We start from the raw sequence: 13,581 nt of genomic DNA, 5'->3' as shown, positions 1-13,581 counted from the left end.
TAATTAATTAACTTGCCATCATCATCGCTCACAGGCAGACTCAATATAAGAAAGAGGATGTGTCCTTCTCAATTACTAAGCAGCGGTTCGCCATTGTGAGGTGAACAGCTTGCAAAATGTGATGGGATAAATCACTTTGCTAAACTTCAGGCTTTGTATTCATCAATGTCTGGGTACCTGACTGTTTCCTCTTGCTTGTTATTTCCCCTGGATTTTAGGTTAATGGTCACGATGTTTTTAAGAACTGCCTTTTGAAAAAATAAAATAAAGAACCATTAAAAGCACAAAAGTGCAGTTCAAGAGTAGAGATGCAGGGGTTGAGTGACTTAAAAACCAATACAGGGTTTTCTCTCCTCCCCCACCCCCCTTAGACCTAGCGTACAACAAAACAGCTTTCACACCTGGCTAGCCACCCAATAGTTCCTCCTGCTGTGGACAGCACAGCTGCTGGTTTTCTTAAACATGTTGTCACCATATTCTACATTACCGGTTCTTGCGTTTACAAGCTGCTCCATATGCAGGCAGTCCTCTGCTCACCTGCCCCAGCCTGGCCTCCCAGCAGCTTAGCTGATGCTGACTAGTCCTGTTAGGGCCATGGTACTGAAACTGGGCCCCCTCTCTACCCGCCAACCCACCAACCACGAAGGCTATAAAAGGGAACTTCTTTAAGGATATCCTTCTGTGACCCCAGCTGTTTAATAAGGAGTCAATCTTAAAAGGTGTCAAGTAAAGCACTGTTCCCTGTGCGTGGCCTGAGGGAGGCTGGTTATGAATAAAGCATACTTATTTACTTTAAGAAAAACTGAAAACATGCACTTGCAGTCTTTAGACACCCCTGGGCCTGTTCTTTAATCAGCTCCTGCTTGCGCTCTGCTGAATCCAAGTACTTGCCCCCTGCCTCCCATCTACGTAGGGCCAAACTAAGTGTGATATTAAATGTATGACTACATTTGACATGGTTAGGGTCCCCCTGCCTTCAAAAAAATACATAACAGCCATAGGGGCCACCAGCCAAGACAACGGGGGTGTCAATTGTTTTCCTTCCACTGTGGTCCTGTCACTACCACTACCCCAACGGCTGGGTGGGAAGCTTGCATTGGTGCCAAACAGAAACTTCCATTCCCAGGGCTGATAGCAGCTTATCGGAGCAATTTTCATTAAGGGGGAGCTAAACCCTCTCCCATAGAAATATATGGTTCCAATCCTGATAGAGCCCCTATATATACTGCTGATATTTGAGGTGGGGGAAGGATGACTACGTATGCTAAATGCATTCATGCATTTAACTTCATGTGTTCTGTGGCCTTTGGACATTGAACGAATTAATTATTTTACAAAATAAATGATTATATCCCGTGAGGTTTTCACTAAGGAATAGCAAGGGATCTTCCACACCATTTCCCTCAAAATCTGTGGCTTAAAATCACAAAGCATCCAGGTCTGCTCTGCAGCATTCAGATTATTGTACAGTCACACCATACTGGACATCCCATTACGGGGGGGGGGGCCAAAATATGTGAGATTGCTGCACCTGAAAGCGTGTGTTTTTTGGCTCTGTGCTCTTGTGCAGATGTGCGCCCTGGTTTTTGGCGTCAACATGTTGGAGTGTATGTTACACATGGCTATAAGCACGGGTGAAATCAAAAGGCACTTAAGAACTCCAGACTGTGTGTGGAATAACAATCTCCCTTTAGTCCTACCTGTGATTCCCACTGCCACATTCGCGTGTAATTCTGTGCCTTGGATGACTGAATTATATTGTTTATAACACATTCCAACGAGGTGAAAGGGCCTGAGGAGGTTGCAGATAAAAGTCCGTGAGGGGAGAGTGCATGGTCTCTAGAACAGTGTTTCCCAAATTGGGTCTCCATCTGTTTTTGGACTACAACACCCATAATCCCTAGCAAGACCAGTGGTCAGGGATGATAGGAATTGTAGTCCAAAAGCAACTGGAGACCCTTTAAGTCTTAAGGGCCAGATGGAGAGGCCTTGAGGTTCTCCACGCCTGAGGTACACAAAGGGGATAGCTCAGTGTTATGTCTGAACCTAGGACCGTGTCTGGTTTTACCCTAGTTCCAGTTACAGGTGGGTAGCCGTGTTGGTCTGCCATAGTCGAAACAAAATAGGAAATTCTTTCCAGTAGCACCTTAGAGACCAACTGAGTTTGTTCTTGGTATGAGCTTTCGTGTGCATGCACACTTCTTCAGATACACTGAAACAGAAGTCACCAGATCCTTAAATATGACTTCTGTTTCAGTGTATCTGAAGAAGTGTGCATGCACACGAAAGCTCATACCAAGAACAAACTCAGTTGGTCTCTAAGGTGCTACTGGAAAGAATTTCCTATTTTGTTTTGGTTTTACCCTAAACAGCCACAATTCCTTGATAGTGTTTCACCATGCTTTGCTGCTGGCTTTGTAATCGTGGGTTAATTAGGGTGAAAGAAACCACAGTCCTGGGTTTGGACCTAATGCTAAGCTATCTCCTTCCCCATTTGTTTACCTGCTCACATGAAGGGAGGAGCAAAGTGTTTGGGCTGCATGTACCAGTACACAGCTTGCACAAAGTAAGTTTTATTAAGCCAAGGTTTATAGCTTAGTAGCATTTCGTGCAAACACAACCAATGTTTCAAACACTTTTTACATTCCTGGGTTTTTTGTCAAACACAGTAAGTTCTGTTTTCATTAAGCATTAAGCATCTTAACTTCACTCTGAGCTAAAGCAAGGAAATAAGCTGTATAATATTGAAAGCTTTGGTATTACAGCTCAGTGTGGTTTCTTTGCTTTCCCCCGCTCCTTCTTGTTTCAAGAACATATTGTTCTCCCCCACAAAAAATGGCTCTTTCCTCCTGGCTGGCTTTAATGATAAATAATATCTAATGTTATCACAATGCTCCAGGCTAATATCTAATAACTGAGAATCTTATCTAGTTCCCTAGAGCTAAAGACAAAATTCATATCAAAATTGTGTTTGATGAACTTCCCTTCTTTCTTTGGGAAATATCCATAAGCAATTTACCAGTTTCCTGTCAGTTAAATGCCTGCAAATTACCTTTGGCTCATGAGCAGGATTTATCCATTTCAAATTGCACTCATTCTTCTTTTTGTTTGGTATTTTTAATCACACATGCCATTGTTTCACGATCAGGAGCAGATACTCAGTAGACCAGGCATGGGAACCTGTGGCCCTCCAGATGTTGTTGGACTCCAGTTTTCATCAGCAGCATGAGCAGTGGTCAGCGATGGTGGGAGAATAGTCCAGCAACATCTGGGGGGGCACAGGATCCTCACCCCTGCAGTGGAACCTGGTATTTCTCCACAGCACCATGAGAAATGTTTATTTGATTTATCTACAATGTTTATATACCACTGTTCATCAAAAATTGATTCCAGAGTGGTTCATAATAATAAAAATCATGGACCATCTGCTGCCAGGTAAGCACATCTCCAAGACAAAGAACAGATATGAGTAACAGCTGAGGGAGTTGGGTACGTTGAGCCTGAAGAGGAGATATGATAGCCATCTTCAAATATCTGAAGGACTGTCAAATGGAAGAGGGAGCAAGCTTGTTTCCCCCTGCTCTGGGGGGTAGGACTTAAACCAATAGCTTCAAGTTACAAAAAAGGAGATTCCGACTAAACATCAGGAAGAACTTTCTGACAGAAATAGATGTTTGACAGTGGAATGGACTCCCTCCGAAGGTTGTGGGATCTCCTTCCTTGGAGGTTTTCAAGCAGAGTTTGGATGGCCATCTGTCTTGGATTATCTAACTGAGATTTGTGCATACTTAAGACCCTTCACATGAATGCTGAGCAAGCATGCATACTGTGTCAGACGCACCTCATCCCAAAATGGTTGTGTGGTGCTCACAGGTTGCTGCCACCGTCCTGGTTGCTGCCCTGGCAGCTAAGCAGCCTTCCTAGCAAGTGAAATCCATTGGACTCAATGGCAATTTGCTTTGGCATGAACATGGATAGGATTGTTCTGCACAATGTTTTCAGGTGTTGAGAAGAACACATATGTGAAATGGGTTGGAGGAAAACACTGGCCAATGTGTAGAGATGCTGAGCACCTCTTAAGCAAATGCTTAACTTAAAAGGGAGATCATAATCCCATTATCTTCAAGGAAGCTCCCTTTCTGCTTAAAGGTACATTACATACACAGCTATTTTTTCCCTTTCCTTTCCTTTCCTTTCCTTTCCTTTCCTCTCCCCCCCCCTTTTGAGAGTGGCTCCTCTTGCAGGACCAAGTCCCATTCAAGTCACCTTTCCTGCTCCATTTAGCTTTAACGTGGCAGTGTGACATGCCAGCTCGAAATAGATCCTGAGTGAGGGAAGCTGCTCTTTTCATGGTCACCAGGCAACCATAAACCACCTGGCTGCTTCTTGTTGATTATTCTGGTGAGAAAAAACCAATCTTCTCCTTCTCATTTTCATTCCGGAGAATGCTGAATTCAAAGTGATGATGCTGAAACTGTCATCTCACAAAATAGCTCCACAAATGCCTTAAAACAAAACAGCATCAAAGCATCAGCTTGTAAATACCTTTAACCTCTCTGTGGAATAAAAACCACCTCTTTTGTAAGCTATAATTCATCCCTTTGGCCTAAAAGCACTGGAAAAAAAACCCTCCTAATCAGTCTCCTTTCTCACACTCCTTTATGCCACAGCAACTGCTTTATATTCTTTCTTTTTTTAATGGAGCTGCTAATTAATTTTAAGCCTCTTTGTGTGAAAGCCTAAGAGAGCTGGATTTACCTAGTACTAGGGAGCCATCTGGTGCAAAAAGACTATTTCCTTGCCAAGTTATTCCTACTTACCTGAGGGGCAGATAGGAAAAGATGGGGGTTCTTTAAATCATGGGCAATATCCACTTGTCTTATTTTTTGTAATAATTAGGATTGTTAGGTTGAGGCCTGAATAATGCAGGTTCTGGGGTAGATTGCTCTAGACTGGAGCCACTTGGATAGGCAGATGTTATCAGGGCTTCATAGTACAATGGTAGCTAGGTCGTATCCTGCCAAACCTCTACAGATGTCACATCAGTGCTTTGATCCAGTAATGTGATGGACAGGGGGTGATAAACTGAAGTTGTATCCTGACAGGGTGAAGATACTGTGCATAAGTGTGGTACCCATGTTTGGGAATTAGGTACATGTCCTGTTCTGGATTGGACTGCACTCCCCTTGAAAGAGCACTGTCACGAGAGGCCTTATAGTGGCACAGAGAACCTTTTACCAGCTTCTGTTGCTTTGCTAGCTATACCTCGCGGTATTGCTGGGGTCAGGTGATGGGTTACAGGTCTCCCAAAACCTGCAGTGGAGTGGAGTGGAGTGGAGTGGAGTGGAGTGGAGTGGAGTGGAGTAAATCTGGAAGTGCAGACGTTCATCATGACAGTCCCCAAGAGCTGTCACCAAAAAAGCTAGAAGCAGAGCTGAGCAGAGGGACACCTCTGCTCAATCCAACACCCACCCCACAGCCAGGGGCGTAGCAAGGTAAAGTGGTACCCGGCGGCAAAAAAGAAATTTGTCACACACACCCCCCCCAAGGCATGGGAAGGTAAGGTGGTACCTGGTGCGGAAAATTTCTTGTCAACGCCCCCCCCATTGATCCCCCCCGCAAAAATGGTTTTACTAATTTCATATTTTCTTACAAAGGAATAATAACATAATAATAATAATAATAATAATAATAATAATAATAATAATAATAATAATAATAATAATATATTTATATCCTGCCCTTCCCGGCCAAAGTTGGGCTCAGGGTGGCTAACATCAGATACATAACATTGGTATAAAATCAAACAATAATTAAATTACCTCCTAAAAACATCTCAAAATCAAATTAAAGTCTAATTAGATGGCTTTCCACAGGGTTAGGGTTGGGAACAGTAAGTGTTCTCTGAACTAAAATTTCAGCCTTCGTGACATAGGAAAACAGCCAAGTGAACAGCTATTTTGGTGGAGGAGGGTCAAGATATTAACCGATATGCATGAAATTTCATATATAGCTATATAATCCCTAGTAAGATAAGACCTTCGGAGCAGGCATTTTCAAAAAAATAATAATAATAAAAATTCAAATAAAATTGTCCCTTGATAATTTGTCACCCCCTCCATTATGGAATCTGGGGCGGTCCGCCCCCCCCCCCTTGCTACGTCCCTGCCCACAGCCCACCATAAGGAGGCTTTGGGATTGTGCTGCCCATTACTTAAATCCAGAGATTTAAGAATATTACTCTAACATTGCAATCACCCATTGAGTTCAGCTGGACTTACTCTTAGGTAAATTTGTATACGGTTGCATTTCTGATTTTGCACTCATGAATATATCATTGTTCTCAATGTCTAAAAATGGGAAACAGTGCTCTTACATTTGACTTTTAAAAAATCACTAGTCAGGCATTTAATTGAAATGTTTGTCTGTTTTGAGGAAGCATAGGCAACCTCAGATATGCTGATGACACAACCTTGATGGCAGAAAGTGAGGAGGAATTAAAGAACCTTTTAATGAGGGTAAAAGAGGAGAGCGCAAAATATGGTCTGAAGCTCAACATCAAAAAAACTAAGATCATAGCCACTGGTCCCATCACCTCCTGGCAAATAGAAGGGGAAGAAATGGAGGCAGTGAGAGATTTCACTTTCTTGGGTTCCATGATCACTGCAGATGGTGACAGCAGTCACGAAATTAAAAGACGCCTGCTTCTTGGAAGGAAAGCAATAACAAACCTAGACAGCATCTTAAAAAGCAGAGACATCACCTTGCCAACAAAGGTCCGTATAGTTAAAGCTATGGTTTCCCCAGTAGTAATGTATGAAAGTGAGAGCTGGACCATAAAGAAGGCTGATCACTGAAGAATTGATGCTTTTGAATTATGGTGCTGGAGGAGACTCTTGAGAGTCCCATGGACTGCAAGAAGATCAAACCTATCCATTCTTAAAGAAATCAGCCCTGAGTGCTCACTGGAAGGACAGATCCTGAAGTTGAGGCTCCAGTACTTTGGCCACCTCATGAGAAGAAAAGACTCCCTAGAAAAGACCCTGATGTTGGGAAAGATGGAGGGCACAAGGAGAAGGGGACCACAGAGGATGAGATGGTTGGACAGTGTTCTCGAAGCGACTGGCATGAGTTTGGCCAAACTGCGGGAAGCAGTGGAGGATAGGGGTGCCTGGTGTGCTCTGGTCCATGGGGTCACGAAGAGTTGGACACGACTGAACGACTGAACAACAACAGGCACCTTGGCAGAACTGAGCCAGTGGGGAAGATCCAGTGGATTCTTTAATGAACAAGAGGGTACTTGTACCTTTTACCTCAACTAGTTAAATTACTTGAATTGATCCAGTATTGCAGCTGGTCTTTCTGGGAACACCAAAGTTTGCTTCTCATGCTACATTTTGGTCAGTTGTGAAGGCAGAATGCCCTGTTCTCTGCCTACCCAGTTTCAGAGATTGAGGCGAAATATCAAATCTCCATAGGACAGAAATCACAGTATGGTGCTTATTTTTTTTGTAAAAAGTTGCTCTTACAGCCCTCATTAGTGATACCATTATCCAAATGTAGACAAAACAATAACACCAACTGTAAATCTCCATATTAGCTCAATATTTTATTTTATTTTTCCTTCTGTCTTTCAGCAACGAATAAACCATCAGATAAGTCCTTGCCAGAAGGCAGCCTTTGAAGGAGTCAAGAGCAGGTAGGGATTTCATCGAGCGCGACATCAAAGTGACAGATTCGCTTGTGTGTTTTATGATGACATGGGGGGCTCAAGAACTTCTTTGTCCTGTCATACTGTATAATTTCCCATCATGGTTTAGCCTGCAAGGTTTACCATTTTAGAATCAAGATAAAGGGCTGCTTGCTGGCCTAATGGGAATTTTTAGCAAAAAGTGTTTTTTAAAAAAAATCATTTTGAAGATACCTGTTAGAGAAGGTGAGTTGGGAAAGCTCTGATTCATATTTCAAAGTGCACCGAGTCATTAACTTTGTGTATTTGGGTTTGATGTGGACACAAGAGACAATGTTGGGTTGAGGGCCTAGATGCTGAACCACAGCATGATCTCTTGCTAGGGGTTTCAAAGAGGAGTTCAAGGTGAGACCCTCATATGCCAGGTTCTTCTTTCTCCCAACATCATGCTGGTTATTTGGACAATTTCATTATCATTATCACCAAAAAGTGAAAACCCACATCAATACATGCAGCTGATTTTGCTTGTTCCCTTAATAGATGGGGGCTTGCTGTGCCTGCCCTTATTGCTCCCTCCTAACTATAAAGCCAGCCCCCCCTTACACATTAAACTAGATTTAGTATTGTGTGAATGGACCACTATATTCTGAGTGGTACCCTTGGATGAAACTGTACCATGCAGAAGAAACTGTGCCGTGTCTATTTATAGCCTGCAAAGCTGGATTCCTATGATCAGCATTCAATTAGGAAAAACAAGTTTCTAGCCCTCACAGTTGTGGAAAAACCTACTCACACATCACAGTAACAATGCTGAGCCTTTATATGGTAATAGGTGGGTAGGGATGGGGGAATAGATGAGCATCATGAAAGACTGTACATTGGTGCTCCTTCAAGAGTCAGTCGCAAAAGTAGAGGATTTTCCAGGTTTAGTTATCCAGTTTCCTGGCTGGCGACATACCACAGCTTTAGATTCAGTGTGGCAGAATGATATTTTGGCTGTTCCTGTTATGGTAGGGCAGGATCAATGAGCTCAGTTACTCTGAGGTAAAAAGAGAGACGAGGCCCTCATCATTCAGGGGATCTCACACTCAATTAGCTTTAACTCACTTCTGTGTCAGATGTGCCCGTTAATTCCACAGCAAACTGAATCAGACAGCCAGACAAGACACACCAATACACATTTTAAAAGTCTTTCACCTCAGGATATGTGCTCATGTAACTAACTCTAGCTCTGTAGTAACCCCTCAAAGTAAGAGTCGACTATTTGATTTGAATCTTGCAAGCAGTTTCTATCCTTGAGGGTTAAATGCTGCTTAGGCCATCTGGCCATCTTTTAAGTCTAAGGTTCCTGGATTTCCTAATGCCCAACCAGCTGTATGTGTCATTTCAGGAAAGGGGTGTGAAGAGGAATAGGGATAACTAAGAGGTTTATCTGAGTACAGTAGTGTAATTGAAAGCCACAATAAAAGTAGCTCAGCTAAGATGTATACCAGCATTCAGGAACGATGCCATCTAATCCAAGAGGATGCCAATGTGGTTAATGAACAGAGTCAAGAAAGCTATTAGAGGCAAGGAGTCTTCCTTCAGAAAATGAAAGTCTTGCCCAAATGAGAACAAAAATGAATGCAGAATTTTGCAAGTGAAGTGCAGGTAGACAATAAGGGCTGCAAAACAAAACAAAACAAAAAACAACCCTGAGGTTCTAAGACCAACAATACAAACATTCTTTAAATACACTAAAAGCAGAGAACTGGTTAGGGAAGCAGTTGGACCTCTGGATGACAAGGGAGTTGAAGGTGTAGTAAAGGGAAAAAAGGAGATTGCAGAGAAGCTGAATGAATCGCATCTGCCTTCACTGCAGGTGACAAATTAAAATGAACAAATCACTGGGTATAGATGGCATCCACCCCGCAGTTCAAACACATCTGATAAAGGCACCTGGGAGCTCTCCCTGTGGGTCCACAGGTGGGCACAGTTCCCATGGTGATACCGCCTGAGTTGACTCTCAGTTAGAAGCTCAGCCGGTGTTTGCCACTCTCAGGGCCTCCTGAATGGGCTCCAGATTCAGTGTACTTCATGCCAACTTAACTTACCCTGGCGTAACTTATGCCAGCTTTCTATGCTCAGCCCAAATGGTATAATTTAACGTGCATTTGTTTACCTGGTTGTGCCATATCACACGGCTGTTGCGTATGCCTCTGTGTTAGGCAGAGTGTGTGGTGGGTGTGCCTGGGGTATGTGATGTGTTGTCTGTGCTGGTTAGCTGCTGCAATGGCCATTGCTACAGCTACTGTATAGGGTCTGTACCATTTGTTTGCATTCCTGTACTGGCATGCACCATGGGGGTGGGTGAGGAACATACCTGGGGTGTTTGTTTGCTTACCACATGCACTTCTTGCATTGGGTCTCCTCCTGCTGAGGTGAGAGGTTCAGTTTCTGTGAAGCAAAGGAGAGAGAGGTATTACTGGATCCTTGATAGTACCACAACCAGGATGCTATAAATTATACTTAATATTTTTACATAAGGGGTGGCTTTTCAGGAGCACCCTTCGGGGTGCTAAAATGTGTCAAGTGAACTAGCCCTCAGATAAAAGAGATTTAGGACGTTACCAAATTATCACCAAAGCCCTGAGATAAGTTGTATTAGTGTGATGGACAGAGGCACAAAAACAACAACAACCAGGTAATGGTGATTAAAATAAATAGCTTTAAAATACAAGATCATACCATTGCATTCAGTCAATAAAGAACTAGGGAACTGTGGTTGTTTGAGGATAATTAATATGATTAGTAGTACTATGTATGTTGGGAATCAGATTCCTTACCTTCACCATGAATATTCATTGAAAGGGCAGTGGGAGTGAGAAAAAAGCACTCTTCTACTACGCTTTAACCCACCTCACTTATGAGTTTTAAGAAGGCGGTTAGTAAAAAGAGCTCTTCAGTGAGTAATCCTCATTAATTGTTCTCAAGTAAGGATCCCGGAAGATGCCTTTTCTGATGCAAGTGCTCCTGTTTTCTCTGCCTGCATTAGAACAAACATGGCCAGATGCTTACAACCATTGCAAACTGCCATGGAACACTGTAATTGAAAGGCAGCCTATAAATTATTATTATTATTATTATTATTATTATTATTATTATTATTATTATTATTATTATTTATTTTATACCTTGCACATTTGGCTGGGTTTCCCCAGCCACTCTGGGTGGCTTACAGCATATGTTGAAATGTAATAAAACTTGAAACATTTAAAACTTCTCAATACAGGGTTGCCTTCAGAATTGTTGCAGACCCTCCGCATCCTGGTCATTACCTGTTTGATTTACTTCCATCCGGACGTCGTTACAGGACTCTATACACAAAAACGTCTAGGCACAGGAATAGTTTCCCCCCTTGTGCCATCAAACTGTTGAATTTGTAGTTGTGTGTGGAGGGGAGGGGTTTCTTTGCTGTGCTGCTGTATCATGAGGGGAATAGTGTTTGTATGAGGTACGCTTTTATTTACATTGCAATGTAGGCGAAGCAAAATTCCAAGTATGATTGATACTTGGCCAATAAATCATTCCTTATTCCTTATTCTTATTCCTTCTAAAAGTTATGTAGTTCTTTATCTCCTTGACATCTGAAGGGAGGGTGTGCCACTACCGAGAAGGCCCTCTGCCTCGTTTTCTGTAACTTTGCTTCTTGCAAGGAGGGAACCAGCAGAAGACACTCGGAGGAGGACCTCAGTGTCCGGGCTGAACAATGGGGGTGGAGACGCTCCTTCAGGTATACTGGGCTGAGGCCATTCAGGTATGGGGGTGGAACAATGGGGGTGGAGACGCTCCTTCAGGTATACTGGGCTGAGGCATTAAAGGTCAGCACCAACACTTTGATTTGTGCTTGGAAACGCACTGGAAACCAATGAAGATTCTTTAGGACCAGTGTTATATGGTCCCAGCGATCACTCCCATTCACCAGTCTAGCTGCTGCATTCTGGATTAGCTGTAGTTTCCAAGTCACCTTCAAAGGTAGCCCCACATAGAATGCATTTCAGTAGTCCAAGTAGGAGATAACCAGAGCATGCACCACTCTGGCAAGACAGTCTGCAGGCAGGTAGGGTCTCAGCTGGCATACCAGGTGGAGCTGGTAGACAACTGCCCTGGACATAGTGTTGACCTGAGCGTCCATGGACAGCGTGAGTCCAAAATGACTCCCAGGCTGCGCACTTGGTCTTTCAGGGGCACAGCCTTTCAGGACCAGGGAGTCCCCCACACCGGCCCACCCCCTTTCCCTCCAAAACAGTACTTCTGTCTTGTCAGGATTCATCCTCACTCTGTTAGCCGCCATCCATCCTCCAACCACCTCCAGACACTCACACAGGACCTTCACTGGTTCTGATATGAAGGAGAGGTAGAGCTGGGTATCATCCGCATACTGGTGAACACCTAGCCCAAACATTTACTACTGTGGATTGATAAGAGGGAAGGGCACACAAAAGCAGTCACAGAAAGAATGAATGAAAGCAGACTTGGACACTGTTTTTCTGTGGTTTATAATTCCATTTAAGGTAAATACTCTGGTAAATGCTACCTGCAAATGTTGTAACAGAGTCCAGTGCAATTTTTACAGTGCAATCCCAACCATGTTCACGCAAAGTAATTCCAATTCAGTTCAACGAGACATTCCATCAGGTATGTGAGCACAGGACTGCGATCAATAAAAAATTAATAAAATCAGCTCTGCGACGGGGTGGCGGGCAGGAAATCAAGCAGGGAGGGAAGTGGTGTGAGAAGGGAGGCTAATTTATCCTTTCCCCCAGTTTTTGTTTCTCTCTTCCTAAAAAAAAATCTCTCCAAGCAGTTTCTGCCTGCCACACCACCCCTACAGATGGAAGTCTGAATATTTAGAATTCTTCAGGGCAAAAGGCACTTGGAGAAACAATTTTGAGTAAATTACAGTAAGTGGAAGGAAAGGGTTAAGCATCTCCATCTTCTTCAATTACTTCTCGATTCTACATTTCCCTCCTCTAAAAACATATTTCTTACCTTCTTTTAAAGTTCCACTACCAAAACCCACGCTGTGCCTGTAAACTTCATCCACTTTGGCCAAAAGGGGAAAAGGTTATAAGCTGTTTTTAGATGCCACATTATAATGAAAAGGGAACACAGAGCTTCATTTGGCTTGGAATCTGACACACAGATTGGTGAGAGCACAAAGTGACTGAGAAACATACATGAAAATTTAAAAACAAACATATACAAAATGGATCTTGGGGTCCATGCACCCTACAAGCTTCAAGCAATATTTGTGATCCTAGGAACTAGAAAAGATGGGGGAAGTGCCCAACAGTCTTTGAAGTTGCTGCTTGCCAGTAATTGGCAGTCCACACCTTACACAGACATTGTGTTGCATTACACACACACACACACTTTAGAATAAGGAATTTCAAGTTGAAGTCCATCAACGCTTTTCTGCTTTTCCCTGCCTTTCTCTTTAACTCCCATTACTGTATAGATGTGACAGAGAGGCACTTTTTCACAGAGTACCCATGTAGCGATGTAATGCCTTCAGTCACTTTCCCATTGAGGGCTGCGGTCCCTGGCTGATGGATGGGGCAAGGTTGTTGCAGACACATTCTATCCCATTATATTGCCCCGAGGTGATAAGTAAGCAACATGGAAGGGGATTGAAAAGGACCGAGAGATTCATTGTTCGAGAGGCAGAAGCACGGGGATACAAAGGGGGCAGACGCAGTGGCAGAGACCTAAGACAGTGTGTGAATAAATAATAGAGTGGCAGGCGGGAACTGCCGCACTGTGAGAGAGACCCTGGCTCCTTCCATCTTGGAATGAGGTCACCACACTTTCCATTATCCAGGGAAGAGGGGTATATGTGTGCTTGTGGA

General features: G+C 43.3%; 1 long non-coding RNA gene across 2 annotated transcripts in view; it reads left to right on the top strand.

Moving 5' to 3' along the window:
* LOC117041092 overlaps positions 1-7,703 on the top strand; it is a 157,003-nt gene extending 149,300 nt beyond the window's left edge. For both annotated transcript variants that reach the window (XR_004425930.1, XR_004425929.1), the window contains one exon: positions 7,638-7,703. This is a non-coding gene — a long non-coding RNA (uncharacterized LOC117041092). The remainder of the gene's footprint in view (positions 1-7,637) is intronic.
* Positions 7,704-13,581: the final 5,878 nt, after the last annotated feature.

Source organism: Lacerta agilis, chromosome 2, assembly GCF_009819535.1.
Source record: "Lacerta agilis isolate rLacAgi1 chromosome 2, rLacAgi1.pri, whole genome shotgun sequence".
NCBI lineage: Eukaryota > Metazoa > Chordata > Lepidosauria > Squamata > Lacertidae > Lacerta > Lacerta agilis.
This window is presented reverse-complemented; position numbering and strand designations above follow the sequence as displayed.